At 40.9% G+C, this 24,606-nt stretch overlaps 1 long non-coding RNA gene across 1 annotated transcript in view; it reads left to right on the plus strand.

Moving 5' to 3' along the window:
* Positions 1-3,965: 3,965 nt before the first annotated feature.
* LOC116467291 (uncharacterized) overlaps positions 3,966-24,606 on the plus strand; it is a 106,416-nt gene continuing 85,775 nt past the window's right edge. Inside the window, exon 1 of the long non-coding RNA XR_009213267.1 lies at positions 3,966-4,063. This is a non-coding gene — a long non-coding RNA (uncharacterized LOC116467291). The remainder of the gene's footprint in view (positions 4,064-24,606) is intronic.

A 24,606-nucleotide genomic window follows, 5' to 3' on the forward strand; every position in this document is an offset into this window, starting at 1 on the left:
TTTTTTTTTTCTCTGTTTCATCTGCCTCCTTTTCCTTAGTAATCTCATCCAACACCATGGCTTCACCATCATCCATATGCTGGTATCCATAATGCCCCATGATGTCCAGACCTGTATTTTCAACTGATTATCTTCATGGAATTGTCCTCTAGTAACTTAAACTCAACCCAACTCAAACCAAAGTGGTTATCTTCCTTAAATATTTTTCTTCTGCTTAATCCTACCCTTTGTAAAGTTTGCCACTACCCATTTCAAATGGCTTAAACCCAAAATCTAAGGTCTTTTTCTTTCCCACAATGCCAAATTCTGTTGATGCAAATGAAATGTCCCTTTCCAAAATCCCCACTTATATGCCCCTAAGTACTATTGCCTAGTTTTGTTCTTCTCTAATTTTTCCAGAAGGAGAACTCTTTTATATAAGAGGAAGATGTAAAAATTATTACATGAGGTGGACGGAAGGGAGCTGCTCTAGTTGAAGGTGGGAGAAGGGATCTGAAAGCAACCCCTTGCCCAATGAGGCGGAATCAGAAGTTGGTATAGTTTGAAAGCTACTAGCCTATGTTACTGCAACACCCTTAAAAAAACTGCTTTTACATTTTTTTCACATGTAAAACACAGAAATAATAGGGATTTATGAAATATCTACTATGGGCTAGGCATTGCAGCAGGTGCTGTGAATATAATGGCGACTGAGATCAATATAGCCCCTGCTCTCAAGGAGGTTATATCTAACAGGGATGGCAGAGAGAAAAAAAAGCAATTATAACCAAGTGAAGTAAGTGCTATGATGGGGGCGGCAAGGAGCTGCGGGCTATGTAGAAGACCTAATGTAGTGCAGGGACAGGTTGAGGGTGGACCACGGGTAGCTTGCTACAGGAAGAGACTGTTAGGCTAGGACCTAAAAGATGAGTTGGAGTTCAGCAGGTGAAAAGAAGAGAAGACTGTTCCATGCAGAGGAAACAGCACTGTTGGTTGTTCCAAGGGAGCTAGCTCAGCTACTGAAAGGAGACGAGCGAGAATGTAGAGTGAGTATTCATGTCAGGGCTCATCTTTAGCTTAAAAAGAACCAGGGAACTCTGGAGAGTCTAGTTCAGAGTATAATGCTTTCTCCATCCCTTTCTTGCCCCGTCCCACCTGATTTCTTCTTCTTTCGGCTTTGGTACTCGTTGGGATTAGTTCCTCACTGCCAAGCTTGAAGCCAATAATTTGATCTGAAGCAGACGACTTTCAGCAAACCACCGGGAGCCTCCCTGCTCCCCATCTCCATGGGACAACCTCAAATAATTCAGAGCTGTGTAAACCTTGAAACCACCTAAGCCCCACCCAGAGACCTCATAACTCTTAAAAAATTCTTCCTCAAACAGAAGAATCCGTAGGCTTGTTTGATCTTTTTATGTTGCTGTTTTCAGGATATAACTTTTCTTCTCTTTTCCTCTCAAGCCCGGGCTCTAGGCAGTTATCCAAGAGAAGAGAGGTCTGGAGACTGCAGCCTGTCTCAGGGCACACATCAAGGCAGAGATGAAAATATAGGTGAATAGTCTGGGATATCTTTATGAACACTTCTCAGATGACTTGGCTGAAATCTTTCTTTTACATCAGAACTCAATGGTTTTAACAACACAGTTTGATAAAAAACATTTTCTTTAGCAGTCGTGTTACAGTAATTAACATGTAACCTTGGGAACTCTATACGTGATTTAATTCCTCTTTGAACCAATTTTTCCTAGTTTTATAGACATATCTTGGGTTTCTTTCCAGGTACAAGAAGAGTTTTAAGAATTACGGTCATATGGATTTTCTGCTTAGCAGAATTCTCTATATTTTGAGTACCTTTACCCAAATGTTAGTATTAGACACACAGTGAAATGAAAATTAAAATGGAAAAATAGTACAATAGGCCTGCATGTTCTTACCTGAAACTTTTGTGACCAGATATATTTAATAATTCAAAATATCTGAGATATTAGAAAGATAATATGGTGCCTATATTACATAATATTATAGGTGGGGTCTGGAGTGTGATCACGCATAACGTGTCTGATATGGAATATCTGAATATCCACACTGCATAGCATAGCCTCATGTTAGTTCACCAAATGAACTTTGGTGCCACACTTAACAAAAATACCTTAGTTTCCAGAGCATTTTGGATTTTGGAATTGCTGAGAAGTAATTGTACACCTGTCCTTGTCTTGCTTCACTGAGAGAGTTGCTGTATCAAGGGTGTTTAATCAGAAAAATGTTATTTCATCATAAAATGTTATTTTATAGCCTAGCCTAACAGCATTGGAGAATCTTTGTCCTTTTGGTTTTCGGCACATGTCTGTTTGCAAAATCTTTTTTGGTTATAATTAAAGTAATTCCTGTATTGGAAGTTCAATATACTATTCTCTGATTTGAGTCATTATCTTACTATCAGTCCACCAGCTGCTGTTTGCTGAGCTGATTGGCTTTCCAATATATATTTCTTTTACTATAGATTTCAGGGGTATCTCTTTCCAGATGATCTATTGGACATAGTCCTTTATGCCTCTATTACTTGTTTTGAGAAACTTTTCCTAAGTTAGTTGTTTAGTTGACTGTGTTGGTCTGGTGGGCATCTCAGATTTATTTGTCTAGAAACTATGCTACCTGGAGGCATAGAAAGAGTAAAGTACTTGGAATACCCAGAATTCCTGGATTTGCGTTTCATTTCTTCTTCTTTCTAGCTATGGTGGTGATGGCTTACAATTCATTGAACTTGTTTGAGGCTTAATTTCTCAACTTCAAATGGGGATTAATAATAACAGCTTTTGCTACTTCTCAGGCATAATGTGAAGTAAAATGAGAAGAGGTTGGTGCAAACAAGAAGATACAGTGCAATTCACATTCAATGAAAGGGAACGGTCTAAATGCAAGGTCTATATGCACTTAAGATGTTTTTATTGATAAATATTGGGTTACATGGCTTTACTTCTGCTCAGATCTGGATAGGGACCATTTATTGAGTGGCTGCTGTATCAGGAACCACAGGAGGCATCCCTGATTAATCCCAGTAACACCCCTTTGAGGTGGCTGCCATCATTCTCTATTTGAGAGAGGACAGAGACCTGACCAAGGTCACATCACTACTTAGTACCTGAACCAGATTGAAAACCAGATTTGTTTGATGGTAAAGTCAGCACTCCATTTTAATTGCAAAGACTATTGTGCAATGGTGAATGTTTTGTGGCGTTTTTTTGTGTGTGTGTTTTGACAGTTGAGAACAAGATGGGATTCATAACAAATTAGATAGTTCACTTTTCTTATATGTAAATTCCAGACAGTATCAATAAATCACACACTTTGGATGCTCAGGGGAAATTAGTTATAATTTAATGCTTTGGAAAATCATTATTTATCCCCCTTTGTGGTAGAATTTATTCTCAACATCCTTATAAATAAACAAAATGTTTTACTAGCTAAAAAAAATTACCAATCCATTCTTTCTTCACGAGGCATGGAGACAGTAGAACAACGGCATTTTTCTTTATTATACTCTTGGCCTAATTGTTTGCTTGCCCTGAATGAGTTACTGAGCGGAGAAACCCAGGCAAGCTTCCCATAGCATTCTCCTTTCTTATTTCTAGTTTTTGGTTCAGTCCGCGATACTCTTTTAGCCATCAGTGACTGCTCTTACCGAGACTGTGGCTGTCCTCGCCCAGAGTTGAGGTAGGGGTAGGTTGGGGATGGGAGACTCACTAGTAAGCACTGTGGAGTCTATCTGAGTCCCTGGCAGTATCTGTCCGATATGGTCTGGCTCTGTATTCCCAACCAAATCTCATCTCAAATTGTAATACCCGTGCGTCAAGGGAGGGACCTGTAATCCCCGCGTGTCAAGGGAGGGAGGTGATTGGATCATGGGGACAGTTAACCCCATGGTGTTCTCGTGATAGTGAGTGAGTTCTCACGAGATCTGATGGTTTTGTAAGGCAGTTTTCCCTGCTCTTGTTTACTTTCTCTTACCGGCATCGTGTAAGATGTGCCTGCTCCCCCTTCCGCCATGATTGTAAGTTTCCCGAGGCCTCCTCAGCCATGTGGAACTGTGAGTCAATTAAATCTCTTTTCTTTATAAATTGCCCAGTCTCGGGTATGCCTTTATAGCAGTGTGAAAGTAAATGAGTACACTGTCTATCTGTCTGTCTCTCTCTCTGTTATTTAAGATCAGAACAGGACTTGCTGTATGACAGAAACACAGCTGAAGGGGTGTTAGAAAGTCCGGAGCTTATGAAGACGTTACCTGACCTCCCATTTTGTTAACTGGGGCTTCATTCCAGAGAATAAGAGTTTCTTTATGGGTTCAGACACTTCTGGCTGCAATTAGCCGATTGTTAACTTACGTCTGAGTGTTGGAGGCTTTAGTTAGATAAAACGTTTAAAGGATTTAGTCTCAGCGAAAAGAACTTTAAGTAAGAATGGCTTTGAGGAAAAGAGAAAAGTTAGATTCCAGCTTTCCTTCTGGGTGCTGACTATGGGGAGTGGCGAAGTAGGTTATGAGATAATAAGGGCTTTATTGTCAATTGTTGCATTCTTTTAGAGGCCCCGACGACTTTAGATTTCCTTAATATCTTTCTCCCTTTATAGTTAATTAAAAAAAATTATTGAGCACCTTATATGTGTCCAGGCATTTTATGCCCTGGAGCAAACTCTAGTGATCAACACATCCATAATCCTTGCTCTCATGGAACTCACAGTCTAGTGGGGAACTACACAAAAACACTGTAAAATTGTGACCAATGTTTATGGTTTATGGTGTTATGAGCGTTGAGGTTGTTAGGGAAGACTGTTTTTGTGTGATGCCTTCATCAGTGTTGGGGTTGCTATAGCCCATTTTTTTGTGGCTATCAGCTTTAGATACTTTTATTAGGTCTTAAAAGGAATATTCTAGTAATTAATCATATAGATTGTAGATGGGTTGCTGGATTGCATTGATTTTTAAACAGATATATATACACACACATACACAGAAGCACACATACATATAAATATATATATATCTGTATATGTTACATGTGTATATGTATACACATATATATGGGTGTGTGATTATATAAGCAATGTAAAGTGATTGTAGAGAATTTGGAATATCATAAAACTATAAAAAAATTAAACTTACCCAGAAATAATTAATGTTAATGTCTATCTACCTACCTATCTCTAGTCTTTTTTTCTAGACATACATAGATTTAAAAATATAATTTGGATTATATTGCAAAGATGACTTTGCATTTTCATTGAATCACGACCATTTCTCTTGTCATAAAATAATCTTTAAAGGAAATTTTTTTACTTCATTATACTCTATATTTCTATCAGAATTTATGTAATTATTCCTTTATTGAACACTAGTAATGTGTCCCATTTGCTACTATAAATAATGCTGTGAAGTACAAGTTTCTATCGTTTATGACAATTTTCATAGGCTAGATTTTGAGAAGAAAAACAGGGTCAAAGGGAATGAAATTTTAAGGCTTGTGATATGTACTGCAAAATTGCTTTCCAGATAGGTGATATAAATCTAGTTCCCATTAGCAAAGTACGAGAGTGATTATTTTATTGGTTACCCTGTCATTGCTGAATATGATGATTGTTAATCAGATGGCTGAAAAATATTATCTTCCTTTTATTTCTATTCTGGTCTACTAGTGGAATTAAATTCTTTTTTTTTTTTTTTTTCTTTGAGACAGAGTCTCTCTCTGTCACCAGGCTGGAGTGCAGTGGCGCAATCTTGGCTTACTGCAACCTCCGCCTCCCAGATTCAAGCGATTCTCCTACCTCAGCCTCCTGAGTAGCTGATTACATTCTTTTTTATACAGTTATTAGTACTTTTTTATGAATCTCAGTTTATAGTCTTTCCTCATTTCTTTATTATGGTTTTTAGTACTTGTTTCATAAAAACTTTTTATTTATTAAAGATGCTAATAATTTGTCATATGCAAAGTTTTCCAAGTCATTTAACAGAAGTTTCTATGTAGTTAGATCTACTTGTCTTTTCTTTTTGATTTCTAGCTTTTATATGCTCAGAAAGTCCCTATCCTATTAATCAGATATTTTGTCTATGTGTTTGAAAGCTAGATGAATTTTTAATATGGTGCCCATAAGATACTTCAGCAACCTGGCGCAGTGCCTAATAAATATGGCACTTGGGGACATGATCTGTGGTCACTAGAAGTTTGCCTAGTAGTTAGATCTCAATAGTCATTGGTCACTGGGATGAATATTCCTTAAGCCATGTTTTGAAAGAGGAATAAATATTACCCAATCAAACAAAAGGGAGAAGAATCTTCCAATAAGGGACCCATGACATGAAAGGGTACAGAGGGAAGAAACCAAAATCATGATGTGCAAGGAGTGCCTGCAGCAGGAGCTCAGCATGCATGGTAGGGAAGGTGTTAGGCATGGTCAGATCATACAATTTTCAGGCCATGCTGAGAAACTTAACTTTACATCAAAAAAGATGAGAAATCATTACAGGGGTTTAAGCAGGAAAGTGATATGGGCCATATTGACATTGGGAAATTTAGGTACATTACTTCAGTTTACTAAAAATAGTGGAGAAGAGGATTGGAGTAGATGAGATTTGAGTCCTGGCAGTCCATTCGGGAAAAAAGCAAACTACACTTAGCAGCAATATTTAAGAAGTGTGTGGGGCCGGGCGCGGTGGCTCACGCTTGTAATCCCAGCACTTTGGGAGGCCAAGGCGGGCGGATCACGAGGTCAGGAGATCGAGACCACGGTGAAACCCCGTCTCTACTAAAAATACAAAAAATTAGCCGGGCGTGGTGGCGGGCGCCTGTAGTCCCAGCTACTCGGAGAGGCTGAGGCAGGAGAATGGCGTGAACCCAGGAGGCGGAGCTTGCAGTGAGCCGAGATAGCGCCACTGCACTCCAGCCTGGGCGACAGAGCGAGACTCCGTCTCAAGAAAAAAAAAAAAAAAAAAAGAAGTGTGGGCTGGGCATGGTGGCTTATGTCTGTAATCCCAGCACTTTGGGAGGCCAAGGCGGGAAGATTGCTTGACACCAGGAGTTTGAGACCAGCCTGGGCACCATAGTGAGAACCCTTCTCTACAAAAAATACAAAAAAGTAGTTGGGCGCCTACAGTTGCAGCTACTTGGGAGGTTGAGGCAAGAGGATCACTTGAACCTAAGAGGTCGAGACTGCTGTGAGCTATGATCATGCCACTTTATTCCAGCCTGGGTGAGAAAGTGAGACCCCGTCTCAAAAAAAAAAAAAAAAATGTGGAAGGTAGTATCATTTGGGCTAGAGAGGAACACATTCAGGAGATATTTAGATGGTAGAATTTTTCCACTTCCCCTTGATCCTCAAAGGAGGGCCAGGCTCATGCCTGTAATCCCAGCACTTTGGGAGGCCAAGGTGGGTGGATCACCTGAGGTCAGGAGATTGAGACCAGCCTAGCCAACATGGTGAAACCCCGTCTCTACGAAAAATACAAAAATTAGCTGGGTGTAGTTGGAGGGGCGCCTGTAATCCCAGCTACTCAGGAGGCTGAGGCAGCAGAATCTCTTGAACCCGGGAGGTGGAGGTTGCAATGAGCCGAAATCATGCCATTGCACACCAGCCTGGGCAACAGAGTAAGACTCTGTCTCAAAAAAAACAAAACAAAACAGAAAACAAAGGACACAGCATAGCATAAAGGAAAAATGATCTGGACTGGAAATCTGAAGCCTGGCTCCACCATCAGCACCATGATCTTTACTAGTTACCTCCCCTCTGAGGGCCTCTACTTCCTTATTTGTATAAGGATTTTCTGAACTAGGTGATCTTTCAAGTGTCTGGCAGTTTTAACACTTCTGTGTTCTTGTAGTTTTAGGCACCAGCTTAGTGTTTCGAAACTGTAAAATAGCCTGAGAAATCTTGTGAAAATAGGAACTTGCACTTTTCTAGGATTTTTGTTTCCTGTTTTTATAAAATTTGAGTTAGTGAGGACTAGATATCAGGATGAGCTCCTGCCTGCCTCTTGGCCAGCTTTGTAGAGGGGTTTCTGATGCCCAGAGGAGAGGCAGTTTGAGTAAGGGCAGCCGACAGCAAGCACAGAGCTCCCACACAGCTCTCTCGCCTTCCAGGCGTGGCTCAGTGGCACCATCCTTGTGGCCTCCTGTCTTGTGACCATGAGCAGACACGCTCGAATATGATGGCCATGTAGCCAACTAACTATAGCTGTTGGAAACTCAAACCCGTGGTTCAAATCCATTGGCAATTTTGGTAAAATCTAGGGTTTGGCTCATTCAATCTAACAATGCTAACCCGACTGTGTGGCCAGTAATTTACCAAAAACAGTATAGCTTGTTGCCATTTTCATTTTCAGTGGAGGCAGAAAAATGGAAGGATATAGAAAGAGAAATGTCTCACCTTTCAGAAGCTCCTTGCTCTTTGGTATTTAGTTTGCTATTTTCTGTCATTTTTGTCTTGAGGCATTAGAGTTGGGTTTCCATTCAGCTGTCTGCCTTGCAATGTTATCTAAGGAATCTATAAGCAGCTTAACCCTGTCAAGGGAAGATTGTACTAAAATGGCCTGTTCAGGAAGCCCTGGAATTCCACACTTCAAGCCATTAGCTGTGTCTTGCTTACATGAAGCTTATCACGCCACCCTCAGAAAATTTCCATCTTATCATGGGCGGCATTGTAAATAATGGAAAAAACTGTCTGAAACTGTTTGAATGTTTTCTTAGATTATTTGGAAATTTCCAGCTTTGTGCACTAGACAGAAGACCTTTGACCTCTGGGATGACAGCATAAAGGCGAGGTATGCCTTCTCTTACTTAGCCAGGGAGGGCCTATAATGACTGTGCAGACACTTTCTGTTATTTTTGTCATGAAGTCTCTAAATTTAGTCACCGAGCCTATGGGAAACAAATTCGCTTTGGGTAAAAAAGCTTAGCAAGAAGAATTCATTCCTCAAGTGTAGCACCTTTTTTTTTTCGAGATGGAGTTTTGCTCTTATTGTCCAGGCTGGAGGGCTGGAGTGCAAATGGAATGACCTTGGCTCACTGCAACCTTGCCTCCCAGGTTCAAGCAATTCTTCCTCAGCCTCTGGAGTAGCTGGGATTACAGGCACCCACCACCACACCCAGCTAATTTTTTTGTATTTTTAGCAGAGATGGGGTTTCACCATATTGGCTAGGCTGGTCTCAAACTCCTGACCTCAAGTGATCCGCCTGCCTTGGCCTCCCAAAGTGCTGGGATTACAGGTGTGAGCCACTGCACCCAGCAAGTGTAACACTTTTAAAAGTCTTTTATTTATCTTAAGAGTGAGTTTTTAATTAAATTTTGTCACTGAAAATTTATTATTCCTTTAGGAAGCAATTTTGCGGGGGGTGCTTAGGTTAATATGTAATTATATACTTAAAGTTCTTCTAGGTTCATTTAAAGATAAAGTAATATATCAGTTATTACAAGATGCCAAAGGCTAAGACATGCAATTTTCTCAGTCCAGCTCACTTTTTGTTTCCAAAGCCCTTTGCATGCATTAACAATCTTTAGACATTATGAAGTCACTGTCACCATTTAGCTCACCTTTGCATCATGGACTAAAATGGATGCAAAGGGTTGGTTAACTCAAAGTCATGTACTTTATTCCATCTAAATTTTGTTCATTCTGTTATTCAACCTGAAATGTCCTTCCCCTCAATTTCTGCCTGTGAAAATTGTATTTGTCTCTTAAGATTCAGATCAAATGTTACGTTTCATTACCTCCTAGGGTAGATTTCTAAAGAAAAGGATCTGTGAACATTTAGGAAAGCAAGCAGTGGTCACCAGGAATTTGTGTGGATTGCTGATAAAGAAGTTATTCTGCACTAACTTCATCTCTTCTTTGTCATTATGGCTCATCTGATAAACAAATAAATGCAATAGACGTATCTTTGGATTTCAGTAAGTCTTTGATAGGGTCTCTCGATAGGCTTTTGGTCTATCAATAGTACAGTTGGGGGATTAGTAACTGGTTAAATGGCTAAAGCCACAAATGACTGAATAATGGCTTTTGGCCTATGAAATGTTTCCCATGAAATGCTGGCATGCATTTGTCCTTGGCCTTGTCTTGGAGAAAAAAATCATTAATGATGACTCAGTCAGAATAGATTTAGGTCATGTTGTAGTATTGAAGACCCCCCATCCCATCCCCACTGCCAATTTACTGGTTTAAAACAATAAAGATTGATTTCTCTCACACTACTTGTTCATCTTGAGATGACAGGGGCTGGATGGGTGGGGTCTTTGCTTTGGGTTATTATTGCAGTCATTATTTGGAACATCGTTAGCTGCCAAGGCCATGTGAAAAGAGATGTTCAGGAAGCCCATATGGATGCACAACCACACACACCTCAAGTGAATGGGTGTGCAAGGCGGCAGTGTGCCTGCAAGGAGAGAACCACCATGTTTGTGAAAAGCCCTAATGACCACCACACCCACTGGGATGGAAACAAGGTGTTGGTGGATGACACAAAATTAGGTGTATAGTGAATAGGATTTTCCCTCAGAGGACCTGATAGGAGGTTCTGAACTCTTTCAGTAATTATTTATATGACTCTGGGCAGATGACTTAACTTTCTTCAGTCTTGGTTTCCTTACCTATAAAATAAGACCATCAATGATATTAATGTGTCTGGGTGATGGTGAGGTGCTCTCTGGCTGGTACTGGTGTCTCTGAGCTTGGAGTCGTGTTTCTCTATTGGTGCTTTATTCTTAGGTGTATAAAAGATATTAATTGTAAAATTTTTATTATGAATGGTACCATTATCAATTTTTAAAAATTGGCTTTTTAAAATTTAATGTAATTTGTTTTGAATTGTATATTACATTTGTCTGATATATTTTTGCCAAACTTAAAAAACAATGTGTCAAATCTCTTATAGATAGCTCATTGTTATTTATTCAGCCCGAAAGCCTTTTTCTTTTTTAGTACAGACATTTGATTCACTTATATTTATTCCCAGCACTTTAAATTAATTTTTCTTTCAGGCGTCTTAACTTACACTTTCGTGTCTATATTTCCCTTTTATTCTGATTTGTGCTGTATATACTATTTGCTTTGCACTTGCCTCTCTGTAAACATCCTGATTTTCAATCTACAAATATATACCTTAAATAAATAAAACCCTAACTCATAGCTCATCTTTTTTGAAACATCAAAATCAAGAATAAAGATAAGCATTTATGACTCCAAATTTTGAACGCTGAGCTATGTGGGACTTTAAAAGTTTAATGTGTGATTATAAATGCCACATTTAATTTTTTAAAGTGGTCAATACGTATCTCTTTATAAAATATTTTTCTTTTTTTCTGTTAAGATTTGCAGTGATTATTCAGACCTATTAAGCTGGTGCAAGAGTAATTGCGGTTTTTTGCTATTACTTTTAATGGCAAAAACCATGATTACTTTTGCACCAACCTAATATATCTGTAATTTAACAGGTTTTAATGCTTCCTGATAATCCTTTTTAGTTACAATTTCTCTCTTCTTGAGTTCTTTTTTGTTTTATTTTGTTTTTGTTTTTTGGGACAAGGTCTCACTCTGTCATCCAGGCTGGAACACGGTGGCGTGATCACGGCTCACTGTAGCCTTGACATCCTTGGTTCAAGCGATCCTCCCACCTCACCCCATGCCTGGCCAAGTTTTTATATTTTTTGTAAGGACTGGGTTTCATCATTTTCCCCAGGCTGGTCTCGAACTTCTAGGCCCAAGTGATCCACCAGCCTCGGCCTCCCAGTGCTGAGATTACAGGCATAAGCCAATGCACTTGACCTCTTCTTGGGTTCTTAATTGCATTTCATTTCTGTGTACTAGGGACTGTGTACTGCAGGAACTTTATTCGGAAAGATATTAGGAGATTTTCTGAGCCTCTGCATCTGAGGATGCCTTTCTGCTGTCTTTCTACAAGAAGGTCAATGACTGTGTATGAATTCTTGGGTCATACTTTTTTTTCACTTAAATTCCGGAAATGCTGCTCCATTGCTTTAGTGTCTAGTGCCTTGTATGAAGTTGGCATGCTTTGCCAAGCTTGTTTAAAATTAGAGTTGCCGAGGATAAGTCTAAAGTTGACTTTTGATCCTTTGTAGGAAAAGCAGCCACCTCCCATTCTCTAGGCCTAACCAGTCTCTGGGGCCCCTGGCACTTGTCCTGCCCCAGGTGCTGCTGTGACGACCAGCTTTATGTGGTCTCCAATGGACTTCATATGGACATAGCCGACCATGCCTTGCCTTGTCAGTCCCACATCCCTCACCTTCCGACCTGGGCTTCCCTGCTGATGCAGAGGCACTGGACATCTTGAGACTTGCTCACCATGACGTATGTGCACCCCAGAGATGCATGGAAGTTTACATCACCAGGGGCACATTTTTGGCCAACATGAGGTGGGGAGGTAGTGGGTAAAATGTTTTCCCTTCCTTCTCAGGACAGAATTGCCATAGCTCAAAAGGCCCCGTGAAATTTTGAGAAATCTGTTATGCTTGATACTAGGGATGCCTTGGATATTTGCTCTTCCTTGGTCTCTTCCTTTCTCCCAACTTCTGCTTCCCCGGGGTTGTTGTACACCCACCAAAATAATAGCACCTAAACCTTTGCCTCAGGCTTTGTCTTTACAGAAACTCAGGCTAAAACAACAGGTAACAAAAACAGGTGGTTTTTGCTTGAATACTTCTAGAATTTTTTCTTTGTTTTTGGAATTTAGAAAATTTACTAAAACAAACTAGGTATAAACTTATTTTCAAAATTGCTGCCTGGATCATTGTGAGAACTGTCTACATCCAGACTTGGATTAAAAATAAATTAGGATAGTTTTTTCTAGTATTTTATCTATTTGTACTGTTTTATTGTTTATTTTTAGAAATGCTTATTTTGGTTAAATCCTTACTCAAATATATATAGACATTTGAATAGTTCTGCTTTTACCATGGCTTCTCCTTTTGTTCACAGATTATGTGCTTTTGTATTTTATTAGCAACATGAAGCATGTGTTACAATTGTTTTCTCTTTGTCCTTGCAATGTGTGTGCTTTAGAAGGCAACGAGTCCCTCAGAGTCCTCTGGCCTTTCTTCTCATCTCTGTGCTTGGGAATGTTTCCACATGCCCAGGTTTATTCTCCTTTACTTATCCATGTGAAGAGAGGTCTGTGAAGTCCCAATTTTTAAGAACAGACAAGACACAGGAATTGCTCAGTGGGGCACAACCTCACTTTGGTAAGATACAAAGGGTGCTATCTGGGGCTCAAAAAAGGACTGAAAAGGACGCATGGAAGGTGCTGAGTTGGCAACCTGGAAGAGGGGGTGGTGCTGGAAGAAGTGGCTGCAGCTGTGGGACCTCATTTCAAGGAAGCTGCTCCTGAGCCCCTGCAGCACAGATACCTGGGAGAAACAGGGTCCTGGGAGAAAAGGCTTACTCTTATGCCTTCGATCAACAAACAACAGCTTCCTGGACCACGAGCAAACTGGACCAGCTGGGAGCAGGTAGAGACAGATGTATGGGTAGAGGGAAGTCAATATACCTGTAGTTTCCTGCAGAAACAGAACAGTCTTAGGGCAGTGCAGGATGGAAAGACACACTCCAGAGCCTGAGGCGCCAAAGCGGAACAAGCATAGGGGCTGGCTGCCTGCCGTAGATCTGGGGGGATTATTTAATGTTGTATTGGAATCGAGAGTGCTGTAATTTCTAAGACCTTATGTTATTGCATGGACAATTTTTCTCATTTTATGGTATTTCCTTTGTTCATGTAGGTGATTTTGGTGGGGAGGTTTTTAGAATGTTCTCTTGTTTGTTAGCTAGAAGCCCAAGGGCATTTCTTTGTCCCCAAGGACAATGCTCCAATCCAAAGGATTTGCATTTAGAAATTTCAGGCACCAGTTGGCACACAGGGGAATCTGTGAGCTCTCCTGCCTGAATTCAGGATGGACCTAAGACATTTTAGAATCCAGCCTTAGGTGAGACCACTAGGTGAGTTTCTGAGAAATGATCCCAGCAGCCGACCAACTCAGTCTCTGCAGCCTTGTAACACATTTGCGAGATTCAAGCACTCTAGTGAAACACAAATACACATTATGTAGCAAACAGAATTGGGATAGGTTACGCAGAGCTAAGGCATTAAACATCCCCCTTCTCCCCGACTCCGCAACGATTCTAATAGCCAGGAACAAGCAGCGTCAGGATCTATGAGTAGCAGCTGCAGCGTTTAAATAAACATCAGCTTCTGCACGTGCGTTCGTGGCGGGCCTGTCGGTGTGCTTTTCAGCCACACCTGCTTGCCCAGATGGTGGCCTCTGTGAGCGGCCTCAGCTCCTTGAGGAAGGACAGTCCCAGATTGTTTCACAGAGGTTTACTGATGGGAAAATAACTACCCATCACCTCAGGGAACATTCTCACACATTTTCTTTATCATGCATTAAAAAAGTTACCAGTTTTTCTTTTTTTCCCGTAAGACACCAGAACTTCAAGTCTTTTGCAATAAGCCTGGAACACAAGCCCATTCATTGGTTCCAAAGTGGATTTGCACAGTCTCCACGAAAACTGCCAGGGGCTAGGTGGGGCCCTGGTGACCCGGGCCAGGCCACTGAACCAGAGCTGGCTCTGGGATTTGAAATGACGTCCACTCCTTGGGCTGTTTGGGCTAAATCTAAAAGGGTAGCTCAGCTGCCTGCGTTTTTTGACTTTGGGAAACTCTTTTTTCCTCATGGCTTTCACAGCACAGCCTTACCTCTGTTCCTACACAGTCTCCTTCATGCGTTCTCTTCTGGGCCCTGAAATGTTCCTGTCTTCAGAGCCACGTCCTTGGCCCTCACCCTTTCCCCCTCAGCACTTGTCTGGGGTCCTCCAGATTCCTGACTTCCATACCGATTCTACTGCCTCCCTTTGGGACATCTCCTGGGTCTCCTACAGGCATCTCAAACTTCTGTTTTCCTCTGTTCTCTGCCTCAGTTACTAATTTCCGTGTCTCCCAGAAGTTGACCTCATGCCCCAGTCTCCTCCTGGGATTATGGGTCTTTCTTTGTTCTAGCCTTGTCTCCTCTCTCCTTGGTTTTTCACTGTTTGCAAAACTTTTCTGCTTTTTCATCTGGAAAAATCCTTGCTTAAAAACAGTCCTGCTCATAGGCTAAAACCTTTGTGGAACTTCACCCAACCCCTGCTTCCCACGCTGGAATTAATTGCTGCTTTTCTTGGTAAAATAAGCGTGACCTAGAACCTGCCGGATGCCGAGGCACTAGGGACCCTCAGAGTCTGGTGTGGGGGATGGACCGTGGTTAGTTAGCATTTGAAGTAGTACAATAAAGATATGGCCTAAGAGCTGTCAGAATACAAAGGAGGGAGTCACTAATGCTCCATTTTAGAAATCCCCATGTAGAGGAAAATTAAATCAGCAAGATGGGAGCAGCATGTGTCCCTAGGTGACATGTATGGTCCACTCCAAGCAGCTGTGTTTCAAATGCAGATCTGCACCTGGCAAGGCTTTCTTTTTGTTTACCTCACCTAGCCACTAATCCTCCCTTACTTCCAAACACATCTATCATCTATTATGTCCATCGCGAGGTGCCACAGAGCAAAGACAGTATCATTTCTCCTTTTTCCTCTTTTGAGATCTCAGCATGAACTCATGGCTATAATATCCCTAACTCCTTCAACATGACATGATGATGTTAGCAAAAACCATACCTGAAAAATAAAAACAATCTTAAGTGGCACCCACTCATAATGAACTTCTGGGTTCTGCACCCTTTACAGACCTTCTCATCATAGATCGTCCCTCTGCCCTGGGGTCCTTGCATTTCTTTCCTATGGGCTTTGTTGTTTACCACATGCTGTTCTGAGCATGCTATCTTTCATTTAAATAGACAGATAGAATGATGATGAAACGAAAATGATCCTAGGTTTGCTGTGAGTGTAGCACACACCAGTACCTGATGCTCACAGTTTGACAGGTCAGATCAAACTGTTATTCCGGAGCTGAGGGGAGAGACCAGGCCTCCTATGGGAACTGGGACAGTGAGGAGAAGCAAGCATCTGGTCACAGCCCCATCCCATGGACTCTGTCAGGGCTTAGGAGCTGACTTGCAGGGTGAACCTGTGGACAATGAATTTGAGAGATAGAAGGGAGTTTGGCAATAGTCTAGTCTAACACTATTGTATTACAGATGGTGACATGGAAGCTCAGAGAGGTAAAGAGGTGTGTTTATGGTTCATGGAGGATTCGTGGCAGCCAGTGTGGAAGCCAGTGTGCCTGAGGCCCTCCCTGTTTAGTGGTGTCCATTCCACACTACACTGTCATCCCTGGAGCTCTGCTTCTTGTTGCTTGGAGCTATGAGCTTTGGTCATGAGTACAGCCCTATGAGGTAGATATATCCTAACTTACGGGTGAGGACACAGAGGTGTAAAGAAAAAGAAATTGCCTAAGATCACAGGGAATCCTTCTAAAACTGGACAGTCTCACCTACAAGATGGGAATAGAAATACCAATTGATGGAATTATAAGAAATTATGGGTATAAAATTTGTCAGGTAGTATATCATGAGCTATTAATTCATGTGTTTTTTTTCTTCACGTTTCCTTTCAGCTTGTTACATTCTTTTATTTAGATAGCTAGATAAGAGGGAATCAGAGAGAATTAAGCCAGGGACAAAAGAAGTCACTTATTCCTTCTTAGTTTTAAAAGTCTTTTTTTATGGCTGCATATTCCAAATGGAATGTGCATATACCAGTATTCCATGGTGTATATGTGCCACATTTTCTTAATCCAGTGTATCATTGATGGATATTTGGGTTGGTTCTAAGTCTTTGCTATTGTGAATAGTGCTGCAGTAAACATACGTGTGCATGTTGTCTTTATAGTAGCATGATTTGTAATCCTTTGGGTATATATCCAGTAATGGGATTGCTGAGTCAAATGGTATGTTCTCATTCATAGGTGGGAATTGAACAATGAGAACACTTGGACACAGGGTGGGGAACATCACACGTGGGGGCCTGTCATGGGGTGGGGGACAGGGGGAAGGATAGCATTAGGAGAAATACCTAATGTAAATGACAAGTTAATGGGTGCAGCAAACCGACATGGCACATGTATACCTGTGTAACAAACCTGCATGTTGTGCACATGTACCCTAAAATTTTAAGTATAATAATAATAATAATAATAATAATAATAAAGTCTTGGTCTTTGCTGTGGATATTAGCCTGTTTTCATCTCTCAAGAGTTCTGAGGCCCTTCCTATTTTGGGGATTTCTCCATCACATGAGTCTTGGTGGAAGGCACGGTCCTATCTCCTACTTGAAAATATATGGGGCTGGATGTTCCATCTTTTCATAGAACAGATTTCCACAACAGAGAAGTGACAGAGTCCTCTGGGTAAGGAAGATGGGGTAGAGAATTGGAGAGGATGGTGGCGGGATCTCAGAGAAGGCTCTGTGTCTTGCCCCTCCCTCTCATCCAGTGGAGTTGGCTGTAAAAGGGAATGATGTGAGAACATACTGAGAAGTCTGAGTTCAAGGCTATAGGGGATGTGTGCAGTATTCTCCTCTGGAGCCCTGGGAGAAGGCTGCCTCCCATAGCATCCTGATGGAGCCAAAGTGTTTACAAACACTATCTCAGTGATAGTTCTTTTTTTTTTTTTTTTGAGATAGAGTCTCGCTCCTTCTCCCAGGCTGGAGTGCCGCAGTGCAATCTCAGCTCACTGCAACCTCCACCTCCTGAGTTCAAGCAATTCTCCTGCCTCAGCCTCCTGAGTAGCTGGGATTACAGGTGTGTGCCACCATGCCCAGCTAATTTTTGTGTTTTTAGTAGAGACGGGGTTTCACCCTATGTTGGTCAGGCTGGTCTCAAACTCTTGACCTCGTGATCTGCCTGCCTTGGCCTCCCAAAGTGCTGGGATTATAGGCGTGAGCCACTGCGCCTGGCCAACATTTCATTTTCAAATGTTAAATTAACATATATGTTCTCTACTGACCATGAGAATTCTTAAGATAACTGTGTGGCAGGTTTAATGTAATGGACAAAAAGTGCCAGCCTGCTGTTGGACTTCAACTCTTTTGGGCATGCTGAGGGCAAAAAGTCAGACGTAAAGACTTAAGTCAGTCGTCCAAAAACTGGCTGCTTGATATCATGCAGGCAAGTTATCCAGATGACTGAATTCTTTTTCTGCTTGTGTTTTGGGATATAGCTGTTTATGTATGTTTGTATGTTCTGTTGTGTTTCTGTCAGGCATGAGTTGCTGAATTTTACATGAGCTAAATCCTTCTTGGAGATGTGTTCAGGCTCAGAGCTCAACTTTGTGGCAAATTCTGGCTTCTCGGTGCTAGCGTTCCAGGTGCTGATTCTGTTTCTCATCTCTTCCTGATGCCACACCCCTTCCTGTTCTTGTGCCTCCTACCATGTGGTTGGAGAGTGATGGGCTGAAGAGGTTAGTCCCACAGACGCCTGGGCACCAGCCCTGCCTCAGCAGCACCTGCTGTTTTTAATTTCTTGTTTTTCCCAACCTCAGCCCCTGGCAAGCACCATTCTACTTTCTGTCTCTGTGAGTCTGACTACTCTAAGTACCTCATCTATGTGGAATCATGCAGTTTTTGTCTTTTTGTGACTGGCTTATGTCACTTAGTATAATGTCCTCAAGGTTTATCCATATTGTAGCACGTGTTAGCATTTCCATCCACTTTAAGACCAAATGATATTCCTTTCTGTGTATACACCACAGTTTGTTTGTTCATTCATCCATTAGTGAACATTTGGATTAAGGACTACAACTTACACGTGAGTGCAATATTTGGGGAGGCAGTGTGTGTGTGAGGGAAAAACATCATGAACTTTATGGTCAGACAGGCTTGGGTTCCAGTCATGGCTCTGCTGCTTATTAGCAAAACCTTGAAAAAGTTACTTAGCCTCTCTACCATCTCACACCAGTTAGAATGGCCATCATTAAAAAATCAGGAAACAACAGGTGCTGGAGAGGATGTGGAGAAATAGGAACACTTTTACACTGTTGGTGGGACTGTAAACTAGTTCAACCATTGTGGAAGTCAGTGTGGCGATTCCTCAGGGATCTAGAACTAGAAATACCATTTGACCCAGCCATCCCATTACTGGGTATATACCCAAAGGACTATAAATCATGCTGCTATAAAGACACATGCACACGTATGTTTATTGCGGCACTATTCACAATAGCAAAGAGTTGGAACCAACCCAAATGTCCAACAACGATAGACTGGATTAAGAAAATGTGGCACATATACACCATGGAATACTATGCAGCCATAAAAAATGATGAGTTTGTGTCCTTTGTAGGGACATGGATGAAACTGGAAAACATCATTCTCAGTAAACTATCACAAGGACAAAAAACCAAACACCGCATGTTCTCACTCATAGGTGGGAATTGAACAATGAGAACTCACGGACACAGGAAGGGGAACATCACACTCCAGGGACTGTTGTGGGATGGGGGGAGGGGGGAGGGACAGCATTAGGAGATATACCTAATGCTAAATGACGAGTTAATGGGTGCAGGAAATCAACATGGCACATGGATACATATGTAACAAACCTGCACATTGTGCACATGTACCCTAAAACCTAAAGTATAATAATAAAAAAAAATTTAAAAAAATTTAAAGTATATCTTGAATGCAAAATAGAATGTAAATGTCCATGTCCAGTTTGGAGAGCAATAATATAATAATACAAAAATAGAGCAAGCAGCCATATACTGACCACCCAGACTAAGAAAGTGAACATTACTTGGACCTTTGAAAGTCTTCAGTACCCCTCCTGGTTGACTCTTTTCACTTCTGTCCTAAACTAGTATCCTAAATTTCATGCAAATTAGTCTTGTGTTTTTCTCTGCAGTTTTACCGTAGATGTAGATCTCTAAACAATGTATTGTTTGATTTTGGGGTGCTTTTTGGACTTTATATTAGTGAAATTTCACTGTTATTTTTCCTTTAGGCTTTAATTTTTTGAGACTCACCCTTGTTGAAATGTATAGCTATAGTTGATTCATTTTTATTATTATAAACCCTCCCTCCCTCCCTCCCTTCCTCCCTTCCTTCCTCCCTTCCTTCCTTCCTTCCTCCGTAGAAGGTAGGCTCCTGCCTCCTACTTGAAAATATATGAAACTTCCTTCCTTCTTTCCTTGTTAATTTTTATACTACTGTAAACTATGCTGTTATGAACTTTCCCACACATATTTCCTGGTACGTGCGTGAGAGTATCTCTAGAGTATCTCCATAGGAGTGGAATTACTTGGGCTTAGGGTAATTGCATGTTCAACTTTATTAGGTATTGCTCAGTTGTTTCCTAAAGTGGTTATCCCAAGTTGTTCTCCCACCAGGAGTGCATGAAAATCTCCCTTGTGCCACATCTTTGCCAACATCTGCCATGCCTTTGAAAATTTTCTGTCAATCTAGTGGATGTGAAATGGCTTTGCCTTCCCTTTAAAAATATTTAGTCTCAGCTCTTCTTATTGTGCACTTCTATGGCGGTGAGTGCAATGTATGTAGTGTACCAATGAGAATTATTTTAGAGCAAGATTATCCTTCCATGAACGAAGCTGGTGAAGCATCACAGATAATAACTCTGTAGAGATTCCTATTATTGATGAGAATCAATACTAATATAAACATTGACTAATTCCTAAGCTGACTTCTTGCCTTCCCCCAGGAGGAAAAGGGACTTTTTACTGGTCCCCAGCTCCAAACCCTGGTGTTAGGCATCGAGAAGTATCAATCAGGCTTCTACTGGAGACATCACGAAGGATGCAGAAAATACAGGTCATCACCTAATCATAAAAGGGAGGAGATGATCTGCTGAGTTCCAGACAAAAGATAGATACTTTCCTGTATGTAAATCCCTGCAATATACTCTTCAAGATAGGGGTAACACCTGATATAGGGGTAACATTCTTAAGGACGGAGAACCAGACCCAGAGTTGGGTCAGTCATGTAAAAATATATTTTAGTTCTGACTGTTCCAAATACTGTCCTTGAACACAAAATGAATATACAAGGTTCCTGCCATCAAGAGTTTTATACCCAGTCTGGTAGAAAAAAACAGATGTGAATACATCTATAATTGCATTTTCATATGTTAAGAGAGATGTATGATAGAGGTATATTATAGATACAGGGAAGGCTTCTTAGAGAAGGAGACAGTTGAACTGAGCCTTGAAGGATCCATAAGAGCTTATCAGGCAGCAAGAGGGACATTTCAAGTAAAAAAGACAACATGAGCAAAGTAACAGGTCTGTGAAGGAGAATTTTCTTTCTCAGGAGTTCCAGGAGTTCAGTAGCTGGTGAAAGGAGAAAGAGGATTTTTGGAGTCACAGGCAGGGGATAGATCTTACAGGACTTCTATGAGTCCAATGCAAGGAGTTTGAGCTTTATGGGAGCCTTTGATAAAGCAGGAGGATAACATGGTTAGATTTTGGTTCTAGAAAAATCACTCTCATGGCTATGTAGATTGGAGGGACAAGACTAGGGGCAGGGAGGATAGGTTGTAATAATGATAGTTCAAGCAAGAGATGAGGAAGTCCTGAATTAGATGAGGCAATGAAGACACATTTCAGTTCTTCTCAGGTTTTTGTGACTAGCAGACATGGTGAGTGAGAGAGTGGTCTGTGTTCAGGAAGCCTCCTGGGTTTTTGTTTCTGTTGTAGACTGGACAATGGCACCATTCACTGGGACAGTGAATACATGAAGATGAGTAGGCTTGGGGTGAGACATTGACAATGACTTCAGGGATGGACATGTTGAATTTGTGGGGTCTGTAGGACATTCAAATAGAAATGTCCAGTAGATACTTAGAGTTTCTAGGGTGACCAGCTCATTCTGATTTGCCTGGGACTTTCTCAGTTTTAAAACTGAAAGTCTTGCGCCCAAGAAATCCTTCAGTCCCAAGAAAACTGGAATGGTCTAGAACTCAGTAGAGTTTAGACTAGAGAGACTGATTTGGAATTATGGAAGCCATAGGCATGGATGAACATTCATAGGGTGTGTGGAGAGAGAGAAGAGAAGAAGGCCAAAGATTGTTCCTGAGCAAACCAACCTTTGATGGGTAGGAGAAGAAGAGGAATTCATGAAGGGGCCTCAGATGGGAAGCCTGGTGAGACAGGGAAGAGATATGAGAAGATAAGGTTGTGAAAGCTAAGGTTGAGGGGAACAATTGTAAAGGAAGGAATGGTCAACTATGTCTGAGACTGCAGAAAATCGATGAGTAGACTGGCTTTTTGAAGTGGTCAGGACTTTTTGTAACAGGCTGATTTTGTAATAGGACGTCAGGAGAGGGGTGACCCATAGCGAGGAAGAGGGTACACACTTTAAAGAAGTTATAGTGTGGAATGACAGAAAGAAGAGCTAGCTAGTATGGGAAATAAAGATGAGGGAGAGTTTTGAAAAAATTAAAGAAATGTGATCTGGTTTATAATGAGGGAAAGAAGTTAGTGTAGAAAGACAGATTGAAGGCATGAGGGGGATAACTGTTAGAACAATTGGGAGGGATGGGGTGAAGAGATGGGGTGAACTAGAGCAGACCCCCCTTTTGAGACCAAAGATATCAGTGAGGAGGGGTGTAGCAAGGGCATGTAGCCACTTAGCTACAGAGTTGGGATTTGAATCAATGTCTGCCAGATTTCAAAAGTCGTATGATTTCCACCTCTTCATAGAAAAATACATAGAGCCTCAGTAAAAGACGTGCACACATGCATAATCACTTAGTGCTCCACACAGACAGATACGTGCTGCTGGTGAAATTGCGGAAGTGATCAGAACAATTGGAGCCAGGTGTAGTTCATCTGGGGTGCTTAACAGGAAAGATGAACTTTGAACAGAATTCTCAGGGAATAGAAGAACGTGGTGAGACAAGAGTTAGATCAAATTTTTTTTAAAAAAGTTAAGTCATTCTCCAAATCATTCTTCCTTTCAGAAACTTGCTTTGAGGATATAAAAAATTTGCTTCTTGTTCTTACTGGTGTGTAGATTCTCAATAGATGAAATCGCAGTAGAATATATTATCCCATGTAGTGGGTTGCTAGTCCCTACCTCTTCCATATCCATTTTTTTCCTTTTCTTTCATAGGAGCAGAATTTTTAAATGATATTGTGGCCACTCAGCTAACTATTACATTACCTACCCTTCCCTTGTTCTTGACCAAGGCGTGGCCAGTGGATGTGCTCAGAAGTGACAATGCCACTCCTGGTTGTGCCTTTAAAGGGAGAGATATGTCTTCCTTGCCCTCTTTTCTCTACTCTGCTGCTTGGAATGCAGAGTAGTAATGGTGATCAGTCTTAAACCATGCGATGAGAGCAATGTCCTAGGGATGGTAGAGCAACAATATAATTGGAGCACAGGTCTCTAAAACTGAGGGACCTTAACACTGAGAGGCTACCTTAAAATAAGCCATTGCTAATTTGGATTTATGCTACAGTAGTTGAATCATATATGTAATAAGACTAACATAAACAATGACTTATTTCTTTGTAGTATTCATATGCATTTCCAGGATAATACTGATGTCTGAATTCTTTGCCTGTTTCAGTCCCATATTAAAGACTTCCAGAGAGTGTATCCCTGTGAGCTTAAATTCCTTTGCCTGAAACCTAACTCAGAGTCACATCTAGGTACAGTTATACCAACTGGGAAGGATGAGGCAGGGTTAACCTTGGTCAAGATTATCCCTGTTCACTTTTCTTGGTCATGCATTCTTGGTCATCACATGCAACATGTATTTTCTTCATCTATTTCATTTTTTAGGAAGCTGTTGAGGAGTTGGTTTGTCAGTTAGCATTGCATTAGCTGTGAATAACAGAAAACTTGACTAGATGGTGGCTTAAACAAGTTAGGGTTTTAAGTTTTTTTGTGTGTGGAACAAGAAGGCCGACCGTGTTACGCAGTTCAGAGCTTTATAATGCACTCAGTGTCCCCTTAGGCTGCCTCTGTTTTTCTACCTAGCAACCTTAGCACGTAGTTTTTGTTTTCATGTTTGTCATCTCATGGTTCTTCTTTAGGCATCACATCTGTGTTCCAGGAATGAAAAGGGGAAAATGTAAGGAAAAAAGTGCAAGCCTACTGAGTTGGTCCTCTCATTTCCATAAAAATTTTATAGTGACATATACATACAGAAAAGTTCACAAATCACAAGTATGTAGCTGGATTAATTTTTACAAAATGAACATACCAATATAACTGGCACCCAGGAGACACACTAGAACATTTCCAGCACTTCAGAATCCTTATTCCCTCAGAAATACCTCTTATACACCCCAAAGAATGGCATAGGTTAATTTTGCCTGATTTTGAACTTTGTGGAGTCATATAGCAGATACTCTTTTGTGTCTGACTTCTTTTGTTTAACATAATGTTTGTGAGAATCACTCATATTATTTCAGAGAATTGTAGAACATTTATTCTCACTGCTATATTCTAATGTATAAATATAAATTAAAAAAAATCCATTCCAGTATTGTTGGGCATTCAGGTAGCTTGCGGGTTTTAGTTATTATAAATTATGCTACAATGACTATTCTAGTACACATCTTTTGGTGAACATATGTTCACATTTCTGTGGATATATACCTATATGAAGAATTCCTGGCTTGTAGATT

The sequence above is a fragment of the Hylobates moloch genome, unplaced genomic scaffold, assembly GCF_009828535.3.
Source record: "Hylobates moloch isolate HMO894 unplaced genomic scaffold, HMol_V3 SCAFFOLD_4, whole genome shotgun sequence".
In the NCBI taxonomy this organism is placed as follows: domain Eukaryota; kingdom Metazoa; phylum Chordata; class Mammalia; order Primates; family Hylobatidae; genus Hylobates; species Hylobates moloch.